At 39.7% G+C, this 24706-nt stretch overlaps 1 pseudogene; it reads right to left on the bottom strand.

The window, feature by feature from the left end:
* Positions 1-4896: 4896 nt before the first annotated feature.
* Positions 4897-5392, bottom strand: LOC100433883 (translationally-controlled tumor protein-like; annotated as a pseudogene).
* Between the last annotated feature and the right edge of the window lie 19314 nt (positions 5393-24706).

The raw sequence follows: 24706 nt of genomic DNA, 5'->3' as shown, positions 1-24706 counted from the left end.
GATAATAGCAAAAAGCTCCCTCAATGGACGCCTTGCTATGCTGCCTAACACACAAGGATCTTTAAAACCCTTTTAAAATTTATAGTTTAGCTCACAAGGAAGAAGGAAAGAAGAAACTCTAGTGGCCACATAGAGGAGAGAACTGAAAAGTGGTATGCAAGCTGGCACTGTAGATGTGCAGAGTAAATAACCAAGGTACTTGGGTTTCAGTGTTCATGTGGGAATAGTTGCTGAGGCACTGGGCAAGATGAAGAGGGAGGAAGTAAAACCCCTGTGTGGATCTGAATTGTCAAAGAGCTGCAACCTCAGAAAATGGGTGGTATCTCAGCTCAGGCTACTATAACAAATTACCATCAACTGAGTGGCTTATAAGCAACAGAAATGTATTTCTCACAGTTCTGGAGGCTAGCGGTCTGAGATCAGGGGGCCAGTCTGGTCAGATTCTGGTGAGGGTGCTCTTCTGGGTCGCAGAGAGCCACCTTCTCGTCGGAGCCTCACGTGGCAGAAGAGGGTAAGCTACCTCTCTGGGATCCCTTTTATAAGGGTCCTAGTCCCACTCATGAGGGCTCCACCCATTACCTCCTAAAGACCCCACTTCCCAGTCCATCACAATGATGATTGTATTTCAACATATGAATTTTAGGGAGATAAAAATCTTCATTCCCTAACTGGTGGGCCAGAAAACATTCATCTATCAGCTCAGTGAGTATTTAAGAAAGGAAGTTCATACCATCACCTTTTAAAAGGAGAGAACTATTTACTTTAACATTTCTTTTGTTGTTACAAATTTAACATGTCTTTTTCTCTCCTAAGTTTGTCTTTACTCACACTCTTGTTATAAAGTACTTTAGGTTTTGAGTAGTCTGCTCCTAGCCCTATTTTTCCCATAAATCCTTCTTCTTTTTAGTGTGTAGTTTCCTGAATGCGAGACCCGATTTTTTAATATACCAATTGTGTGCAAGATGTTGTGCTTGGTGTCCTTGGAGAAACATAGATGACTGGCACAGGCTATACTACTGAAGCCAATGCAAGCTAGGAGAGAAAATAAAAGCGACTAAAATAATTATGATATGACCAAAAACATGGCAAGGTCCATGTATGAAAGACAAAAAGTTCAAAGGAAATTCAGGTAATTTGGGCTTTTTAGCCAATACTTAAAAAGAAAATCTAAGTACCTACTAGTTATTCTGGAAGAAAAGTTAACATTGCTATTACAAAGTTGCTGATTGTTTTTAGCATTTCTTAATTTTATTGGCAACACCTTGGATTTCATGTGGACTTCCTTTTTCATGTCCAGTTTTATTTGTTTAATATTTTAGTCAGTAATTGTTCTCTATTAGTTCTTTATTCATCTTTAGAGTATATAAATGGTCTTGGAAAAAAATCAAAGTGACCCTCCAGTGAACCTCTACTTATGCAGAATGTTTATATGAATAACACATGGTAGATACAAATCTTCATCAAACATCTGTACTGTTGAAAGGGATAAGATCATAACCATTCATATTTAAAGAAAGACAAAGTCTCTATACGTAACATCTATACTCTGTGAGATGAATCCAAAGAACCACAGATCAATAAATAGCACCCAAAATGTAATGATGGTCAAGACTGTCAACATTGACAGAGACCCATCAGATTGACTCTTCTAGTGACATTGAAATGATGCCTACCAGTTGGATCGGTTTTCAGATTCATGTGACACCTCCTATGCTCATGTAAAAATGGCCAGTTTAGTAGTTGTTAATTATGTTAAAGCTTATTCTATACCCCAGTGTTTACTAATTGTTTTCTTATTTTATGTAAAAGCGAGTCTAAAAAAAAGGTCTTTCCAAGAACACACAACATAAATGTATACTTCTATTTGAAACTCTCAGAGACTTTCTCTTATTAGAAACTGCAGAGAGACATCACCAGGAATGGCAGAGTAAGGATCTCCAAAAAGCTGCTCCTCCACAAAAACAACAAGAACACACACAAAAAAAAGAAAAAGAAAGAAAGAAGGAAGGAGGGAAGGAAGGAAGGGAGGGAGGGAAGGAAGGAAGGGAGGGAGGGAGGGAAGGAAGGAAGGGAGGGAGGGAGGGAAGGAAGGAGAGAGAAGAAAGAAAGAAAGAAAGAAAGGAAGGAAGAAAGGAAGGAAGAAAGAAAGAAAGAAAAAGAAAGAAAGAGAAAAAGAAAAAGAAAGAGAAAGAAAGGGAGAGAAAGAAAGAAAGAAAGAAAGACTAGCAACAATAGTCAGTATCAACTTTTTCAGAACTCCAGAAATTAGGCAAAGGTTTGCAACAATCCATAAAGAAAACATAACAATTATAAACATATATACACCTCACAACGGAGCTTCAAAATACATGAAGCAAAATCAGACAAAATGAACGGATATGAAAGGAGAAATAGAGAAGTCAACAATAATAGTTGGAGACTTCAAAATAGATAGAACAACTATACATAATCCATGAGGAAATAGAAGACTTGAACAACGTTATAACACAACTAGATCTAACAAACATCTATAGAACACTGCACCCAATGAGAGAACAACACACATTCTTCTAAAGTACACATGGAAAATTATTCAGGAAAGACTATACGTTAAGCCATAAAACAAGACCTTGATATGCTTAAAAGGGCTGAAATAAGAAATGCCTATTTTCTGACCACAATGCAATGAAATTAAAAATCAGTTACAGAAGGCAATTTGGGAAATTTACAATATGAAAATTAATACAACTAAAGAACCAATGAGTCAAAGAAGAAATCACACAAGAAGATACTTTTAGATAAATGAAAATATCTACCAAGAAAAGAGATTAATAAATTTATTGATTTATGATAAATTTATAAATGAATTCTCATGTTTTTTTAAAAAGCAACTGCAGAGCTCTTAAAAAAAATTTTTTTTTTTGAGACAGAGTCTTGCTCTGTTGCCCAGGCTGGAGTGCAGTGGCGTGATCTCAGCTCACTGCAACCTCCGTCTCCTGGCTTCAAGCAACTTTCCTGCCTCAGCCTCCCAAGCAGCTGGGATTACAGGCATGCACCACCACGTCCAGCTAATGTTTGTATTTTTAGTAGAGACAGGGCTTCACCACGTTGGCCAGCTGGTCTTGAACTCCTGACATCAAGTGATCCATCTAGTTTGGACTCCCAAAATGCTGGGATTATAGGTGTGAGCCACCATGCCCAGCCTTTAAACTTTTTTTTTGATTTTTATTTTTTTAGCTCCCAACTCTATTTCTGAATGCAAAACTTTTAAAATATTATTTTTTGGGGTTTTTTCTTCTAGATAGTTTTCAACTCACATTGACACTGATTTTCAAAGAGCAATAATCAAGCCTGCTGCTCTATGACAGTGCTAAACTGGAAAAGGATTTATTATTGATTTTTAGGGTTGCCATGTGGAGCTGAGGCATTAGGAGAGGGAAAGAACCAACCTACTGTGCCCAGCAGAGAGGGCAGAAGGTGAAAAACACCCCAAATTCACTCTTCTACCTTCTCATCTTCAGCCAGTGCCTTCCACTGGCCAAACCCAAATGGAAGGCAGAGGTTAAGGAAGCTTTCTGATGTAGTCTGTAAAGATGAACCTTGCAGAACACCAAGTAAGGTGGAGAGCTGGAGAGCAGACATAGAGACACAAGTGAAGAATGCCCAGCACCCATTCTTATGTCACTTTGCATGAGATTTAAAGTCAGAGTAGAAGCCGAGTTGCCTAATTGGGAACCAGTTCGCAAGTCTTGGGTAGGGAAGGGCAGAGCACCTTGATCTGCCATTACATTAAAACAATAAGAAGTACATCAAGGTACTTTTAGAAAAACAAGGGTGCTGATTGCCAGACAGTGATGTCCATCATGGACATCTTTTAGAGCTTTTTTTTTCTTTTGAGACAGTCTCGCTCTGTCACCCAGGCTGTAGCGCAGTGGCATGGTCTCAGCTCACCACAACCTTCAGTTCCTGGATTCAAGTGATTCTCATGCCTCAGCCTCCCAAGTAGCTGGGATTATAGGCATGCACCACCACGCCTGGTTAATTTTTTTATTTTTAGTAGAGATAGGGTTTTGCATGTTGGCCAGGCTGGTCTCAAACTCCTGGCCTCAAGTGATCTGCCCGCTTCGGCCTCCCAAAGTGCTGGGATTACAGGCATGAGAAGAGCTTTATTTTTAAGGATTTTAGTACTGTTGTAATCCCAAACAACTGGCTACGCCACAAAAATGGAAATGAAATGGATTGTAAAACCACTTGCACCAGATCACTGGGTCTTCCCTATCCATGACTGGTTAAATACGGGGGGCAGATCATGAGGTCAAGAGATCGAGACCATTCTGGCCAACATGGTGAAACCCTGTCTCTACTAAAAATACAAAAATTAGCTGGGCATGGAGGCATGTGCCTGTAGTCCCAGCTACTTGGGAGGCTGAGGCAGGAGAATCACTTGAACCCAGGAGGCAGAGATTGCAATGAGCCCAGATCGTGCCACTGCACTCCAGCCTGGCAACAGAGCAAGACTCCGTCAAAAAAAAAAAAAAAAAAAAGAAAAGAAAAAAAAATCCAGTGAAAAGTAAATAAATAAATAAACCTCTAAAAAATTCTAAAGAAATTTTGCTTCTCTCTTTCGCGGAGCTCCATGTGAGTATATATGTGGGTTGGGGAGGGGTAGCTGACAGCTCCAGTCTAGGTCACAGAGTTGTATCTTTTTAACTTTAAATGTATTTTATTTTTAGACAACCTATATATGCTATAGGTTTTTTTTCCTCAAAAACAATGCCTCCACTCCAGATAAATCATGGTCAAAATAAAGTGCTCAAGGTGACATCAGTCCCATTTGTCTTCAATGGTGTTGTGTGGATGACAAGTGGCAGCCAGTTATAATGACAGGTGATAGATCCAAAGCAATTGCCAAATCTGTTAACATTTTTCCGTTTCTAAATTATCTTTAAAGAAAATCATATATGGGGTCACGTCATCTTCATGGTAGTCCAGTAGAGGCAGCATGCCATCTGGATTCATGTCCTCACAAGTAATGAACTGGTAGTTTTTGAAATTAGCAAGGATGTGCTTGATTTGTTCTGCAGTCTGTCATAAAAGATTTTACTTTTTACGGTCTCTGTTCTTCACGTTTGCCTTTGACTCTTCTCTTGTAATTTTTGATGTACTTCCTGTAGGCTTCTTTTGTGGAGCTGGTTTCTGGCAAGTGATGTTTCACGATGATAACAACAGCATCAAATACTGTGCCTTCTGTACCTTTACCCTAGGGGTCTTCAGCGGAGGCATTCTCACTAATGGGCAAGTCTTGACCTTTTTCCCCTCCACCTCAAGGCACAGCCTGTCCCTGATCTCCAGGATCTTTGTAAAAGTCAGAGGATACCTCTTTGTGGCTAATGAGATCTCGGTAGGTAATCATGAAGGCAGTTGGAGGGAGTCGACGATGGCGCTAGCTTAGCAGGAGCCTGGAGCTCGGAGCGAGCTCCGTGCAGCTGGAGCAGTGCTCAGGCGGAAGTGGAGAGCAGGTGGCAAAGCCAGAGTTGTATCTCTTAATGCCAGTGCCAGGGATATTGACTTCCAGGTCCTCTCTGTTGAACTGAAGGCATGGGAGATGGAGGAGAGAGACACGGTTCCCTTCTGCAAGTTCCACCAGCAACTATAAAAACAACTCTGAGCACAGCATTGGCTGATGGACCATTTCCCCCAACTGGTACCACCCTCGTGGGTATGAGCACTGGCATGGCCTGGAAGGCATTGAAATCTTTCCCTCTGGTGACATCATCAAGGGAGTACAAATAGGGTCCTGATAGTTAAATTATCTCTGATGGTAATTTCTAGAAATTGCAAGTCTGACACAGGGTGCAAGCAAGCTAGATTAGTTGTCATTAAGTCACCTTCCTTCATGTTTGAACACAGACTTGAGGAATCTTAGCACACAAAGGAATCTTAGAGATAACAAACAAAACAGCTAACATCGAGGGGTGCTTATATTCCAGGCACTGTTCTAAGGGCTTTGCATAAAATGATCACCAAACATCTTCATTTTGCTAATAAGAACCTGTAGCACACAGTGGCTAAACTAAGTTATCCAAGATCGCTCAGCTGGTAGGTGGCTGATCCAAGATCAAAATTAGAGTCCTTGCTTTCTCCACTGTGCCATACTGCCTAGAAATAATCCAGGCAACATTAAACTCAAATGTCAAATGAGGCAACTAAGACTGGAGAGAACAGAATTGTCCAATGTCACACAACTAGTTACTGAGAAAGCTACAATTAGACTATCTTCTGATTCCCACGCCATGGCGTTTTCCATGATACAATGGAGAAAGGAGAACATTCCACTGTTTGACAGTTGCCTATTCTACCCGCTGTGACATGGAAGCAAAAATGATGAATGAGCGAGAAACAGAAGAGAACATCTAACTGAGTTCTGAATTTTATCTAAGTCTAGGACTTGATATAATTCCCCTTTTCTTTCTTTGGGGTTGCTTGAGCAAAGCTGACATAAATAGCTCTCTATGTTCTTCTAATACTGGAGGGCACCACACAGAGCAATAAGCGTATGCACCATCAGAAACAGTATGCAAATTTGAGTGTGAAGAAAACTCATTTGATTCTCCATCTGTCTCCCTGTTTAATTACTTAGCCATAAATTAGCACTTTTTACTAGCTGCATTCAGCAAATGTGATCAATTCACTGACTTTAATGTCAAATAAGGAATACTTTTGACTTTCAAGTATTTAGCCTTTTAATTTACATTCACATTTTGAAATACAAATTAACTGTTGAAATCTACCCAAATACAATGTTGGAGGACTTTTTTTTTCTATCTTCTCATTAATGACATTTCTTTGATTGAATCATTGATGGGATGCTTTTTTTGAAACTTGGTTTTTGCCCCTAAAGGGCAAGAAAAGAAAGCACTTTCAACATTTAAAGGAAATAATTAGGAAACATATCATGAAGAGTGTGAACTCGGGGCCTTAAAGACACAGCGCCTGTAAGCCTGCTCACATTTGCTTACAGCCTAAGGCCACATCCTGCCATCTCTACTTCACTAGGCACCAAGCCACCATCCAGGCCCAAATGGAAAATAGACAGGATGAGACAATTTCTGGTTATTCTATATTCTTAGAATAGCAGGGATGAGAACAGGCCCTCAGAGGTAGAAAGTGCTTAAGAAAATAGATAATAAAATAACCATATAAGTGTATATGCCTAAGTAGTACACTGATATCTTGCTGCTCCTTATTCCTTGCCAACAAAATTCCAGTTTTACTTAGGAAGGTAATGTGCTCAGCTTCAGGCAATGGATCAGGATTGGTTAAAGCCGATCATGACAATCCTATTCCCTGAGATTCCAGTTCCTTTTCACCTACAGAGAGCCATGGGATACAATTCTAATTAACAAAAGATAATGGAAAGTCTTCTAGGGCTTCCTGGAAAGCTTCTGTCTTCTCGATATAAGCTCTGGGGTGCTTCTCCCACCCTTTCCTGTTATGAATGTAGATGTGATATTTGGAGTGGTGAAGCCATCTTGAGATCACGAGAGAAAGACAAAAAGTACTGCAAAGATGCCAGCCCTGAGATCTTTGAGTGCCTGAACTAATGCCAAGAGCCACCTACCTTTGGACTTCTCATTGTGTGAAAAAATACATCTTCTATTACATGCAACTGAATGCATTCCTAGCCTATATATATATATATATATATATATACACACACACACATATATATGTGTACATATATATAGGCTATATATATGTGTATATATATGAGCTGCAAAATATATTTAACTACAAAAGTGAAAAAGTACATTAACAAAAGGGGAAAACTTACTGGAAATCTAAGAGCTAGTTCAATGTCTGCTTTCCAATTGAGCCTCTAAACACCCAGCTGGTCCATTTTCAGTTCCTCAATTGGATGCTGATTCATCAGCCCACTAAGACAGTGGGTTCTAAAGTGTGGTCTCCAGGCTGGAACAAATGCAAGAGAGATGTGTTGGTATTCTGAATGATGTGTTCAGCCAGCTCTGGGAGAAAAGATAGGCAATGAACATTCTGACTGGTTTCCCTGCTCCAACCTTACCACGTACAGAGTGTTGGGAAGTTATTAAGCCTCTTACCTAAGGAGATTCAAGGTTAGCGCCTCTGGAACCAGGTAAGAAGCCTTCCCAATAATTCTAATAGTCCAGGAAAAAAAAAAAAAAAACAGAGCTGTACCCAAAGTGATCTACAGATTCCAAGCAGTCCCTGTCAAAATTGCAACAAACTGTTTTGCAAAAATAGAAAAACTGATCCTCACATTTATATGGAATTGCAAGGGGGCTCTGAATAGCTAAAATAATCTTGAAAAAAAAGAACAAAATCAGAGGGTTCAAGTCCCAATTTCAAAACTTACTCCTAAAACAAAAGTAATCAAAGCAATGTGGTACTGGCATAAGGATAGACATATAGACCAATGGAAAAGAATTAAGAGTCCAAAAATAAATCCATGCATATATGGCCAATTGATTTTTGACAAGGATGCCAAGACCATTCAATAGGAAAATAACAGTCTCTTCAACAGATGGTGCTGGGACAACTGAATATTCACGTGTAAAAGAATGAATTGAAGTTGGACCCTTATCTTACACCATATAAAAAAGCTAACTCAAAATAGATCAATGACCTAAATATAACAGCTAAAACAATAAACTCCTCAAAGGAAATATAAAGGTAAATTTCTGAGCCCTTGAATTTGGCAATGGCATCTTAGATATGGCACCAAAAACACAAGCCACAAAAGAAAATATAAATAAACTAGACTTGATCAAAATTTGAAACTTTTGTTCATCAAAGAACATTATCAAGAAAGTGAAAAGACAGCCTACAGAATGGGAGAAAATATTTGCAAATTACTTATCTCACAAGGGTTTAGTATCCAGACTATATAAAGAACTCCTGTAAGTCAACAACAAAAAGACAAACAACTCAATTAAAACATGTGCAAAGGACTTGAATATATATTTCTCCAAAGAAGTTACATAACTGGTTAATAAGCACATAAAAGATGCTCAATGTCATTAGTCATTAGGGAAATGCACACTAAAACCACAATGACATACCATTTCACACCTAATAGGATGGCTGCCATTTTTAAAAATTGAAATGAACAAATATTGTAGAGCATGTAAAGAAACTGGAACTTTCATACTTGCTGGTAGGGATGTAAAATGGTGCAGCCTTTGTGGAAAACAGTTTAGTGGTTCCTTAAAAAACTAAACATAGAATTACCATATGACACAGCAATCCCATTCCTTACCCAAAAGAAGTGGAAACAGTGACTCAACCAGATACGTGTACACCAGTGGTCATTGCAGCATTATTCATAATAGTAAAAAGGTAGAAGAAACAACCCGTGTTCATCAACAGATGAATGGATAAACACGATATGGTTTATCCATACAATGAAATATTATTGAGCCAAAGAAAGGAATGAAGTTCTGACACATGCTACAACATAATCGAACCTTGAAAACATTACGCTGAGTGAAATAAGCCAGACACAAAAAGACAAATATCATATAACTCCATTTACTTGAGGTCCCTAGAGTAGGCAAATTCATAAGACAGAAAGTAGATTAGAGGTTATTGGGATCACAGGAGAGGGAATGGGAAGTTACTATTTAATGGATACGGAAGTTCTGTTTAAGATGATTAAAAAGTTTTAGAACCAGATAGATAGTGTAACAGTTGCACAACATTGTGAATGCACTTAACGACACTTTAAAATGGTTAAAATTGATAATTTTATGTTATATATATTTTACCGCAATAAAATAAATATAAGCAAATAAACAAAAGCAAGGTGCCCAAAAGCTGGGACCCAGAGCCCTGGTAAAAGGTATCACCTCCAACCTTTCGGTGTGAGCACTGTATTAGTCCATTCTTGCACTGCTATAGAGATAGTATCTGAAACTGGGTAATTTATAAACAAAAGAGGTTTAATTGACTCATAGTTCCACATGGCTGGGGAGACCTCAGGAAACTTACAATCATGGCGGAAGGCAAAGGAGAAGCAAGTAACTTTTTCACAAGGTGGCAGAAAAGACAGAAGAGCCCAGGGGAAACTGACATTTATAAAACCATCAGATTTCGTGAGAACTCCTTCACTATCACAAGAACAGCAGCGTGGAAACCATCTCCATGATCCAGCCACTTCCCACCAGGTCTCTCAACACACCTGGGGATTACAATTCAAGATGAGATTTGGCTGGGAACACAAAGCCTAACCATATCAGCCACCTCTCTTGATGTCCTGCTCTTGTCTTCATAAGAATCCAAGGATTCCTGATCAAGAGCTCCGAGCTAATGCTTAGCTACAAGAATGGAGTGTTTTAAGGCTGCTGCCCTGAGGAAGTCACTGGGGGTTTTCCCTCCCTTTTAATTCGTGATCATGATTAGTTATCATTGAGGTATTTTTCTCCTGGGCTTTCTTTCTGACAGAAGATCTACAGGCCAATGTTTGAGAAGCACAAAAAGCACCATGGTTTGACCCCAAAATTGAGTCTAATCATGGAACCCTTCTCAATTTGGGTAGCTGAGTAATCCAAGTGTCTGCTAATTAAACAGGCCCTATTCATATAACAGTAAGAGCTGTCCTTCCCCTACTTTCTTCTTAATTAATTAATTAATTAATTAATTAATGTTTGTGGGTTTTTTTAACTTTTATTTTAGGTTCAGGGGTACATGTGCCTAGTAGGTGCAGGTTTGTCGTATAGGTAAATTGCATATCACTGGGGTTTTGTGTACAGATTATTGCATCACCTGGTAAGACGCATAGTACCAAGTAGGTAGTTTTTTGATCTTCTCTCTCCTCCCACTTTCCACCCTCAAAAAGGCCCCGGTGTCTGTTGTTCCCTTCTTTGTGTCCACATGTTCTCAATGTTTAGCTCCCACTTACAGCTGAGAACATGCAGTGTTTGGTTTTCCATGACTGTGTTAGTTTGCTTAGGATAAGATCAGGCTTTTCAATATAGAGCCCATGTGCTCCATGGCTACTCAACTCAGTTGACTGGGGTACAAAAGTACATTATTAGAAGTTTTATACTGATTTCTTATTTTTACCCTCTATTTTTACATATTTTTTGTAATGTCAATGATATATTAGTACAATAGCATGCCTATTATATGTGTTATATAGTTATACGGTTCATCCTTAAATAATGTGGAGGTTAGGAGGACTGACCCCATCATGCAGTCTAAAATCTGTGTAAAACTTTCACTCCTCAAAAACTTAACTAGCAGTAGCCTGTGTTGACTGAAAGCCTTACCAATAAAATAAACAGTTGATTAATACTAATTTTGTATGTTCTATGTATTAGACACTGTATTATTACAATAAAGTAAGTTAGAGAACAGAAAATGTTATGGAAATCATAAGAAAGAGAAAATATATTTACTATTCATCAAGTGGAAGTGGGTCATCATAAAGGTCTTCATCCTCATGATCCTCACATTGAGCAGACTTAATGTAGAATCGATCAATTCCATAAAACGGAATACAGTGTCCATGTCCAAAATTTTTCTTTACTGATAGAGGCACCTGAGCAGAAATGGTAAGACCCCACTGCTTTAGTACCTCTGGCGAGAAAGAGGGTGTGTTGCTCCCCACTTTGACTGGGGCTTGCTTCAGCCAGCTTCCCTGACTTCCCGCCTCCCAACTAAGGATCTCAGTTCCCTCTCTGTGCACACTCTCTGCAGACCCATCACCTCCTCACTCACTTCTGATCCAAGACCGGTTTGTATAACAGATTTATTGGGGATTGGAGGGCCATTGAAGGGCATTATGATTTATAATGGCAAACAACTTAAATAGGCAACATCACAGTTCTGAAAAGTTTCTTGTTTACTCCCACCACTGGGAACTTTGCTCAGCCCATCTTTTCCCCTGGCTCTGGCCTCCTACCAGGTCACTGGGCTCCTCCTCTCTCATGAGAGAGCCTCTTCCACTTTTAAGAAGCTTCTAGGCTGGGCATAATGGCTCATGCCTATAATCCCAACGCTTAGAGAGACCGGGGCAGGAGAATCACTTGAGCCCAGGAGTTCAAGGCTGCAGTGAGCTATGATCATGCCACTGCCTCCAGCCTGGGTAGCAGAGCAAGACCTTGTCAAAGAAAGAAGAAGGAGAAGGAGAAGAAGAGGAAGAAGAAGAAGCTTCTAGCAATTCTAGATTCTTATTGCTTGATCACACATAACAATGCAGTACGGTCTTTGCTCACATCGCTTCTTCCAAACTCTAGCCACAGAGGTGGACAACCAAAATCTGCCTACTAGGGTGTTCCCATAAACCAAAACAGCAGGGTTTTTTTTCCCCCTAAGTGGATCCTACAGTCTTTCCAGATAGTGATTTCCAAAGTGTGGTCCAAGAGCCTCGAGCACCTAAATCACATAAGTACTTATTTAAAACACAGATCCCGGGGCCCCAGTGCTCCTCTGGGTGATTCTGATGCACACTGAGATTTGAGAAGAACTGGCCTGCAGGTAGGTTACTCAACTTGCAGATAGTTATTGTTCTTTTAGTTACAGTTGATTTGATACTGAATGTGTTTGAGCAAATTAATCTTTTGCACTGTCTTGCCCTTTCCTTTACTTGTGTTCTGACTATTTTTCCAAAACACATCTTGAACCGGTGTTTAAATGCGACCCTCCAGGGGAACGGGCCCAACAGGTGCACACTTTGGTGAACTGATAGTGCTTCTGCAAAGATTAAAAAAAGGCATCCCTTCTGGGGACACAGCTCTACACAAGAGCAAGACACAACCCAAACAGGTGTGGGCTAGGTGCAGCTGGGGACACTTGTCAACAACTTACACACCCTTGCCTTTGGAAAAACCAAGTAAAATAATAATTATCTTAGCTCTTCTTTCAGGTTTGTGCTATCCAGAGGAAAATGGGCAGGAGCTAGTGCCTAAATTTCCTGGAACTGGGACAGCAAATAGCTGAAACATCTGCATTGAAGCTGCTGCAATGAGTTTATGTTCTTGATTACTACTGAAGAAAAAAATTATTCTGACACTTGTTAAAATGGTAAGGAAGACTTTATTTGGGATTATTGCAATTTGTGTCAAAACTACTGCAATAGAGGAAGGAGATTAGGCTCATCACCAAATATAGCAAAGACATCTGGGGATTTATAGCCAGTGAGCAGGGGAGAAGGTCGGTGGAAGGGAAATTACTACGAGGAGACATCAAGGGTATGAGGACTCTCTAAACTGACTTAACAGGATGCTTGCTGAAGGCAGCCCAGGGTGATAAGATAGCAAGGGTACGGGGACTCTGTCTAAACGGACTTAGCAAGATTCTTGCTACAACTGGGCTAGGCAGGCCTGGCAAGAACAGTGGCCAAGGCCGAAGCCTAGTTGAAAAGAGGGCTTGGAGGAGCCTGACTAAAGTTTGGCCAAGTAGAGAGTCTTTGGCATTACTCAGTGGCGTCCCGGCTTTCCTTCTTGATTACTCAAAGGTGTCATTGGGTCTGAAACACCATCGTGCCCTCAGTGGCTACCGAGGTATGCAGGGTGGGTTCTTCCTGCACTAAATGGCCCCAGGAGATGCCTTCCCAGGTTGTTAAGTCTAGCTGTAATATTTTGGTTGTCACTCTTCTGATTATTCCATTAGCTGTTGTCTTTGCTCTTGTCAGCATGCTCGATCTTCCAATTTACTGTACCAGTCTGCTGTGAACTAGAGAATCAGACTGCTGGGTATGTGTGAAAAATGTCAAATTAATATGGTAGAATGAGGATGCTAGAATTCTGGTTGTTTATTCTGAGAGATGCTGGGTCAAATTCCCCTTTAAAAGCCTAGTGCTACTTCTCCTCACCATTTATAATTCTCCCTTCTCATTCTGGGGGGAAAAAAGAACAAATTAACACAGACAGATGTTGTATTTAAGGAATAAGAACCGCACGTACCTGGTTCAGAGAGAGAAATTCCACAGTACTGCAAGAAATTCAGCATATAGATGCTTGCAAAGCCTGTGCAAGAAATCTATCCCAAAGACCAAAAAGGGGCAGGCATAGTCCTGGAGATGTGATTAAATGCTGTAGCTGTCAGTCACATTTGCCCCAAGAGAGGCTCTGAAAGTTCCAGCACTTTCCCCTCCTTCTGAGCAGATCCCAGTTTCAGGGTCCCCTACAAGTTGGTGGCTCTTGTGTTGCTTAGACTCATGCAAGCATAAATGATCTCACCAACAGAGCAGAGATCTGTGTGATTATAGCTAAAAGATGTATTTTTCTGAGATGGAATTTCACTCTTGCTGCCCAGGCTGGAGTGCAATGTCACGATCTCAGCTCACCGCAACCTCTGCCTCTCGGGTTCAGGCAATTCTCCTTCTTCAGCCTCCTGAATAGCTGGGATTACAGGCACATGACACCCCGCCCTGCTAATTTTTGTATTTTTGCTAGAAACGGGGTTTCACCATGTTGGCCAGGCTGGTCTCGAACTCCGGACCTCAAGTGATCCACCCGCCTCAGCCTCCCAAAGCTCTGGGATAACAGGCATGAGCCACCGCGCCCAGCCTAAAAGATGTATTATAATTTCTGAACGAAAATAAAGAGAGAGAAAAATGACTCTTTGAGGAATCTGTGTCTGCAGACATCCTACAACATTTATCTCATCCCCAAGAATTCGCTGGAACTAAAGGAAAGACTCCACCCCGGATTTTAGCCAACAAATACAATAGCTTTTCACATGTTTTAAATTTAAAATAATACTTCTTTTTAAACTATTAGGGTCTAAAATAAGAATAAAGAGACCAAATGAGGGCGAGAGGAGTTTTCCTGCGAATAAAGGTGAACTTCAGGGCATGGATTTTAAGACACCTAGGCTCACTGACTCGTAAACTTTCTTGTTTTCTTCTAGGCTCTTGGGTGAATTCCAAGTGGAACTGGAATTCACTGTGTAATAAGTTGCTCCCTTTTAAAAAATCAACATGAATAATTTTCATTTATAGATTGTTGCTCTGTTCTAACACACAATTTTTTTCTTTTTTCTTTTTTTGGCCCTGGTGAAACGGGAAACACTGAATTTCACATACGGGGATAGGAGATTTCCCTCTGCCAAGTCAAGGCTACTCTTTCTACTGAGGGAGAAACAGGTAGTCCTTGCTTGCTCTGATGGTGAGAGTTTACTTCCTGTCTTCACTGTCCTCACCTGGATGAGTGCAAACCATCTCTCTGGTTGCTCCCTGAATATGGAAACATTGTGGGCTCATTCTAACCCAGTATTTTTCAATCATTTTAGGTTATAAATCTTAAGAATGTGTGTGTGTGCATGAGTGTGTGTATATGTGTGTATGTAAAATCAAAATTAAAATTCCACAAAATAATACTTACCCCTTGTATTAGTTTACTCAGGCTTCCATAACAAAGCATCACAGACCAGGTGGCTCAAACAACAGAAAGTTATTGTCTCACTGGAGGCCGGAAGTTCTGGAGGCCGGAAGTCCCAGATCAAGGTGTCAGCAAGGGTGATTCCTTCTGAAGCATCTTTCCTTGGATTGTAGATGGTCGTCTTCTCCCTGTGTCCTCACATGGTCTTCCCTTGGTGGGCGTTTGTGTCTTAATCTCCCTTTCTCATAAATATACCAGTTATATTGGAATAGGGTCCACCCTAATAACCTTATTTGACCTTAATTACCTCTTTAAAACACTCTGTCTCCAAATAAGGTCATATTCTGAGCTACTGGAGGTTAGGACTCCAACATATGAATTTGTGGGGATATGATTCAGCCCATAACACTCCTAATGCATGTATCCAATGCAGTCTAGCATTTTCTATTCTATTCTGTTTTTCAAAATTACATATTGAGTTGTGCTAATTTGATTTCACAATCCAAAAACTGGGACACAACCCAACAGTTTGAAAAGCACTATTTATCACTTTGATTGCGCCCTTTGGCTTAGTAATCGGCAAATATAACCTTTTTTGTTTCTTGAGACGGAGTCTCGCTCTATCACCCAGGGCTGGAGCGCAGTGGCGTGATCTCAGCTCACTGCAACCTCCACCTCCCAGGTTCAAGCGTTTCTCATGCCTCAGCCTCTCAAGTAGCTGAGATTACAGATGTGCACCACCACACCCGGCTAATTTTTGTATTTTTAGTGAAGATGGGGTTTCACCATGTTGCCCAAGCTGGTCTTGAACTCCTGATCTCAGGTGATCCTCCTAAAGTGCTGGGGTTACAGGCGTGAGCCACTGTGCCGGGCCCAAATAAAACCTTAATAAGGAGTCAGAAAAATGGCCCTCAGATCCCAATTCTTGCCTGTCCTCAAGAAAACTTGCTGAAATGCAAAGAACAAAAGCTTTGGGTGAGACACCCCCAGACAGAAATCTCACTCTTATCACCCGCTGCGTGCTCCTGTTCTGCGAGAAAGCTGAAGGCTGTGATTACAGGGGCCACCCAAACATCTGGCTTCTTTCCTTTCTGACTTCCTAAATTCAAGATGGTGAGCCCTTAGGCTCTGATCCCAGAATTAAATGTCAGTCATGCTATGTCCTGTGGTCTCCCCAGAAACAATCAGACAGTGATCACAGATCTGAGCAGTAACTCCTCAAAGGAAATTGTATTCCTTGTTCAAACAAATTCCTCCATAAATCAGAAACTTTGTTCTCTGAGAGTTTGCTTTACAGCCAGCCCTCTTCATCATGCCTCAGAGAACTGTGTTTCATGTTATATAAAGGAGTTCCTATAATTAGTGTTTCTAATTTGAATTATTTTTTAAAGGATTGTTAACATCCTTACCTTTTTTTTTCAATTTAATTCCTAGTGAATTAATTCCGAGTGAATTGCTCTTGTGCATAATTAGATTTTTTTTCTTTTGGAAAAAAAGTCTTTAAAGTATAAAAAAGGCAAGCTGGTTATTAGGTATGAATTTAAATTATTGCCACCTACATCTCCATGTTCAGTGAAGTGTCTTGGGTTGATGACATCAAATTATTCACTCTCCAAGGAAGGAAGAAAGGTGTTGTATACAAAGCTGAAGACGCTGGTATATTCCCTGTGAGAAATTATGTACACAGAAGAGGAAAGAGTAGACCCAAGATTTGGAAACCCCTAGGTTAAGAAAAAAGGAAAATTCAAATGCAAGTGCCCAGAAAAAGCCATGTACACAAGACAACCTGTATTAGTTTGTTTTCACACTGTGATAAAGGCATACCCAAGGCTGGGTAATTTGTAAGTAAAAAGAGGTTTAATGGACTCACAGTTCCATGTGACTGGGGAGGCCTCACAATCGTGGGTGGAAGGTGAAAGGCGAAAGGCACGTCTTACATGGCAGCAGACAAGATAGAATGAGAGTCAAGTGAAAGAGGTTTCCCCTTATAAAACCATCAGATCTCGAGAGACTTATTCACTATCATGAGAACAGCATGGGAATGACCCACCCCCGTGATTTAATTACCTCCCACTAGGTCCCTCCCACAACATGTGGGAATTATGGGAGCTACAAGTCAAGATGAGTTTTGGGAGGGGACACAGCCAAACCACATCACAATCTAAAAGCAAGCCCTTGTTGGGAAAGGAAGAAATATGGGCAGCATGGTGCGTCCAGCAGCTGGGACCGCAGACACTTCCATCAAAACCCACATTGGAGTACTTTCCACTTCCTGGCTAAGGAAATGAGGTGAGAAGTGCACTTGAGAAAGAAGTAATGCCAGCATCATTTTTAAGAAGAGAAAGGACATCAGTGGTGGCTGAGAAAAGCATTTCTGCACTATTCTTGAACTACATGGGCCTTCCTTCCTCTGCATCTTCCCCTCTTTCTCCATCTTTTCCAGGCCTGCATGCAAGTTTGCATTGTGCCTTTCCCATGCACTTTTTTCCATCTCTACCATCTCACCCCATTCTCTCATCTTAATACCCCATTTCCAAAGTTCTATTTGCCTTCTCCCATAATAGTGCCTTTTAGAGGCATCTTCCTGAATTTTTTAACACCACCCCTAAGTCCTCACCCATTCACCCATTCACCTTTACCCCACGGCATGGAATCTAGGGCATGCTCTTAACCCAGATTCAAGATTTTGTAGTAAACACACTGTTGTGCTATGCCTTATGAGATGTTATCATCTATAATAGAAAAATGTATTGCTGGATTACAAGCAATTCTAAAATCTCAGAGGCTTCCACATCAAACCTCAATTTCTCGTTTTGGTTACGTGAAGGCAGCAGGTCAGCTGTGGCTTTGCTCCAGGGGTCAGAATGTCTTCAGGCTGGCTCTGTATCTTTTCACTTTGGGCTCCAAGGTGAAGGAACAGCCCCTTCATTCTGTAAGCCAAAAATAAAATCCTAAGCCTTCCAACCAACTTATTGGATCCCCCCTTGGCCAAGAAACCTTAAAAACTGAGTTCTTAGCCATGATGGGATAGGAAGTCAGACATGCCTCATGATGCCCCTTCCCTTTTACAGTTTTGTTGTCATTGTTCTTGTGGTTTGAAACAGGGTCTCACTCTTCCACCCAGGCTGGACTGCAGTGGCACAATCATAGCTCACTGCAGCCTCTAGCTCTTGGGCTCAAGCAATTCTCCTCTCTCAGCTTTCCAAGTAGCTGGGCTACAAGTGTGCACCACCATGCCCAGCTAATTTTTAAATTTTTTTGTAGAGATGGGGTCTTGCTATGTTGCTCAGGCTGGTCTCAAGTTCCTGAGATCAAGCAATTCCCCTGCCTCAGCCTCCCAACGTGCTGGAGGATTACAGGCGTGAGCCACCACACCCAGCCCCTTTTTCAGTTTAGACACAACACTGACCATCATTCATGTTAAAATATAGATGATAAGACATAAGAACAGACTATTCGTGGCAATGGGAAGCCAATTTGTAAACAGAACCTAAAGCCATGAGAGGCAAGGTTAAGTCACATAGCCTCTACTTAAAGAATACAGCATGTTCTAACTACCACAAGGTGTTTCTTTGTCTCTAGCAGTTAAATAAGCACTGACTTATTTAGATAAGCAATATTAAAACAATTACAGCTCATCCACCTCCAGATGCTGACTAAATAACCCCCTGTTCCACAAGCTATAACTACAGCTTTGAGTGGACAAGAGACAGATTTCAATAACTTTCTCCTGATAAGACGACCGCTGCGTATGGACTGGTTCCAGCCAGTTTACAGAGGCTGCACACTGAGTGCCCACTTCACCTTTTGATATACAGGGCCTAACAGTCATACATGGAAATGTTGAGTCTCCACCCCAAAGTGAACGTGGGTCACTTGGAACACACGTGTGCTTGTCATGCATGTGTACAACCCCCTTTCATGAATATTCATAGCTCCTCCTATATCCTGTTGAATATGTATATAAGCCCAACCTATTCAGCTTAAACTCCTGTCTTTCCTCTCCTTTCCTTGAAGTTCATGCTAATAGCTTCAACAGGAGACTCCTCTCTCCAACCTGTGAGAACGGCCACCTTGTAGGATATGACCTTGATATGAAATAAAGCTCTCCTTTTTCTAAATATACAAATTGTGTAATTATTTTGTTTTGTTTGTTTGTTTGTTTTGAGAAAGCGTCTCACTCTGTTGCCCAGGCTGGAGTTCAGTGGTACAATCTCAGCTCACTGCAACCTCCGCCTTCCGGTTTCAAGCAATCCTCCTGCCTCAGCCTCCCAAGTAGCTGGGATTACAGGGATGTGCCACCACTCCCATCTAATTTTTTGTATCTTTAATAGAAACGGGGGTTTCACCATGTTGGCCAGGCTGGTCTCGAACTCCTGACCTCAGGTGATCTGCCTGCCTCAGCCTCCCAGAGTGCTGGAATTATAGGCATGAACCACCAAGCCTGGCCAGATTGTGTAATTTTTAAGCTAACAATTCTGAGAAGACATCTTGCCTTTCTCTTGCAGAAGGCAGGAGCACAAGTGGCCAAGCCAAACCAGACAACTACATCTGAAGCATTTTGCTCCAGTGTGGCCTCCATCATGTTTGCTAATATTGTGCTAGCTAAAGCAAGTCATATGGCTAAGAATGCCTACATCCTCCACCTACAGAGAGTGAACAAATCACTGTGACCAAAAATGTAACCTACTGCAGACATAATGAACAAGCAGGAACCCAGCCGTAGACAGGAGCAAACATCCAGTTGATGGTTTTTGAGTCAATATTGTCACCAATCTGGGTAATTCTTTGTCTTTAAAAAAAAAAAAAAGTGTTATTTCCTGGATAAAAATGTTAATTCTGTGTTTTTTAAAAAAGATTTGGAAATGGGAGGAGATAAAAGAACAAATAAGAATATATAAGCCACTCATAATATTACTGCCTATAGACAATTTAGTACATTTCCTTCAAGAATTTTATCTACAAGTGTGTGTGAGGGGGAGAAGGTGGTTAAATTGGGATTCCATTTCGAGGTTTTACAACCTGCTTTTCTTCATTAATATGTTGTGTGCCTTCTCCTGTATCTGCAGAAGTTCATCACAAATCTCATATTATCTAAATGTGTAATACTTATTTTTATGATAGACAAATACTTTATATCCTTTTATTATTGGACGTTTGATCTGCCTCTGATTTTTTTCATGCTGGTATAAATATTTCTGCTATGACCAACCTTACAAGTAAATTTTTATGGTATCTATGATTATTTCCCAGTAATAGAATGGTACTGAGTTATAATACAACGCACTGTATATATTTAAAGTGTGTAATTTGACATGTTGACATATGTAACCATACATGAAAATAGCACCAGAAGCAATAATGGATAATTGCTCCAAATTTTCCATGTGCCTCCTTTCCTCTCTCCATCCCATCCCACTCAATCCATTAAACAGCCTTCTGTCAGCATAGATTAGCCTTTCTAGAATTTTATAAAAATTAGTAGCATGCTGTATGTACTATTTCAGCTGGCTTTTGTCACTTACATAGTTATTTAGAGATTCATCCATGTTGTTGCATGCATCAATTCAATACTCCTTTCCTTTTCTTTTTATTGTGCAGTAATATTCTAATGTAAGACTATACACTATTTGTTTATCCATTTATCTGTTCATGGACCTTTCAGTTGTTTACAGTTTAGGGCTATTACAAATACAGCTGACATTAATATTCATATTCAAGTCTTTGTATGGACATATGCTTTCATCTCTTTTGGGTGAATGTGTAAGGCTGGAATGACTGGTGGTACAGATACTTTTAACTTTTAAGAAACTGCCAAACTGTTTTCCAAAGTAGTTGCACCATTTGACATTTCCACAGCAGTGCATGTGAGTTTCAGCTGCTTCACAACATCGTCACTTGGCATGACAGGTCCTTTTAATTTTAGCCATTGTAATAAGTGTGTAATGGTACCTCATGGTGGTTTTAATTTGCATTTCCTTAATAACTAAAGATGTTGAGCATCTTCTCATGTGCTTATCCATGTATCCGTATATCTTTTTGGTGAACTGTCTGTTCAAATCTTTTGCTCATTTAAAAATTAGGATTGTGGCTCACGCCTGTAATCCCAGCACTTTGGAAGACTGAGGCAGGCAGATCACCTAAGGTCAGAAGTTCAAGACCAGCCTGGCCAATATAGTGAAACCCCATCTCTACAAAAATACAAAAATTAACCAGGCATGATGGCGAGTGCCTGTAATCTCAGCTACTTGGAAGGCTGAGGCAGGAGAATTGCTTGAATTCAGGAGGCGGAGGTTGCAGTGAAAACACACCACTGCACTCCAGCCTGGGCAACAGAGCTAGACTCTGTCTCAAAAAAAAATTTTAAAGATCAAAATAAAAATTAGGATTGTTTATTTTCTTATTATTGAATTTTGAGCATTATTTATATATTCCATACACAAGTCCATTATCAGATATGTGATTGGAAAATAATAGTTTTTCTCTGTCTTTGGTTTGTTTTCTTATTCTCTTACAGGGACTTATGAAGAGCAAAAGTTCTTAATTTTGATGCAGTCCAATTTAACAATTTTTTTCTTTTATGGATTATACTTTTGGTTTGTATCTAACAAATTTTTACTTTATTCAATGTCACAAAGATTTTCTCTTATGTTTTAGTCTAAAAGTTTTATAATTTTACATTTTATATTCAGGTCTATAACCCAGTTTGAGTTATTTTTGTACATGTTATGAGGTATTGGTTGAAGTTAACTTTTTGCAGGTGTATGTTCAATTATTGCAACATCATCTGTTGAAAAGACTATCCTTTCTTGACTGAAGTGCCTTTGTACCTTTGTCAAAAATCTTTGCCTATATGCATGAGGACTATTTCTGGACCCAAGTGTATTCCATTTATCTATTTGTCTCTCTTTGTGCTAATACTGCACTGTGTCTTGGTTACTATAACTTTACAATAAGTTTGAAGTCAGGTGGTGTAAGTCCTCCAACTTTGTTCTTATTTTTCAAAGTTGTTGTTCTGGGGTCTTTGCATTTCCATGTGAATTTTAACACAGTTTATCAATTTTTACCCCCCCTCAAAAGCCTGCTGCAATTTTGATTAAAATTGCATTGAAACTGTAGATTAATTTGGAGATAATTAGCATCCTGACAATATTGTCTTTCAATCCATAAACATGGTATATTTCTCCATTTACTTAGGTCTTCATTAATTTGTTTGGCAATGTTATGCAGTTTTCAATAACAGGTCTTTCACAACTTTACCTCAAAGTATTTCATATTTTTGATAAAATGTAAATGGTATATTTTAAAGTTTCAATGTCTGATTGTTTGTTGCTAGTATATAAAAATACTATTGATGTTTAATCTTAAATCCTGCAAACTTGCTAGCCCCATATGTTAGTTCTAGAGTCTTTATTTTTATGAGTTACAACTGACAAATAAAATTGTATATATTTGTGGTGTTCAATGTGATGTTTTGATATATGTATACATTGCAAAATTATTAAATTGAGCTGATTAACAGATCCATCACCTCACATACTTAGCATTTTTTGTGGTAAGAACATTAAGATCCACTCTCATAGGAATTTTCAAGTATGCAATACATTATTATTAACTGTAATCATCATACTATATAGTAGCAGAGCTTATTCATTCTTTCTAACTGAACCTTGCACACTTTGACCAACATCTCCCCATTCCCATCTCCCAACACCTGCCAGGCCACTGACAACCACACTCCATTCTTTGCTTCTATGAGTTCAACACGTTTAGATCCCACGTATCAGTGTGATCAGGAAACATTTGTTTTTCTATGCCTGGCTTATTTTTCCTGGCATAAGGTTCTCTGGGTCCATGCATATTGTTACAAATGACAGGAGTTTCTTCTTTTTTAAGGCTGAATAGTATTCTATCAACATTGCCTTTATCATTCATCCATCGGTGGACACAAATTGATTCCATATCTTGTCAATTATGAATATGGGAGTGCAGATATCTCTTTGATATTTTTATGTCTTTTGGGTATATATCCAGAAATAGGATTGTTGGATCATATAGTAGTTCTATTTTTTAATTGATATATAATAATCGTACATATTTATAGAGTACATGTGATACATATAGATATGTGCATACCATCTAAAATAATCAAATCAGAGTAATTAGGATATCCATCACCTCACACATTTATCATTTCTTTGTGCTGACAGCATTTCAACTCCTCCAGCTATTTTGAAATATACAATAAATCATTGTTAATTGTAGTCACCCTACTGTGCTATCAAACAATAGAACTTATTCCTCCTATCTAACTGTTATGTTTGTACCCAATAACCAACCTCTCTGCATGCCTCTGACCCTTCCCACTGACCCTTCCCAGCTTCTGGTAACCATCATTCTACTGCCTACATCCATGAGGTCCACTTTTTTAGCTCCCATTTATGAGTGAGAAAATGCAATAATTGTCTTTCTGTTCCTGGTTTATTTACTTAACATAATGATCTCCAGTGCCACCCATGCTGCTGCAAATGACAGAAGTTCACTCTTTTTATGGCTAAATACTATTCCATTGTATAACAAAGACAGTTGGGAAGTATACCTTTCTCTTCCATTTTTAGGAAGATTTTGTGTAGAATTGGTTTAATTTTTCCCTTAATTGTTTGGCAGAATTTCCCAATAGAACTAACTGGGCCTTGAGTTTTCTTTGTGGAAATTTTTTTTTTTTTTTTTTTTTTTTTTTTTGAGGCAGAGTCTTGCTTTGTCGCCCAGGCTGGAGTGCAGTGACGATCTTGGCTCACTGCAAGCTCCACCTCCCGAGTTCATGCCATTCTCCTGTCTCAGGCTCCCAAGTAGCTGGGACTACAGGTGCCCATCACCACGCTTGGCTAATTTTTTGTATTTTTTTTTTTAGTAGAGATGGGGTTTCACCATGTTAGCCAGGATGGTCTCGATCTCCTGAACTCATGATCCACCCGCCTCAGACTCCCAAAGTGCTGGGGTTACAGGCGTGAGCCACCGCGCCCGGTGAAAATTTTTAACTAGATATTAATGCTCTTAAGAGATACGGGAATTTTTAAGTTACCTATTTATTCCTCAGTGAGCTTTGTATCTTTTAACAATTTTTTTTCATTTGTTATCAAATATATTGGCACAAAGTTGTTAATAATATTATCCTTTTAATGTCTATAGAATCTGGAGTTGGACCTTTCATTAGAATTGGACCCTTTCATTCTTGATATCAGTGTCTCTATTTTTAAAATAAACTTTTAATATTAAAATAGTTTTAGATTTACAGAAAATTCTGATAAATCCCAGGCCCGCTCTGCCCTACTATTAACATCTTACATTAGTATGGTAAATTT

This window comes from Pongo abelii, chromosome 22 (genome assembly GCF_028885655.2).
Source record: "Pongo abelii isolate AG06213 chromosome 22, NHGRI_mPonAbe1-v2.0_pri, whole genome shotgun sequence".
Classification (NCBI taxonomy): Eukaryota; Metazoa; Chordata; class Mammalia; order Primates; family Hominidae; genus Pongo; species Pongo abelii.
The sequence above is the reverse complement of the archived record's forward strand: the minus strand, read 5'-3'. Positions and strand labels throughout refer to the sequence as shown.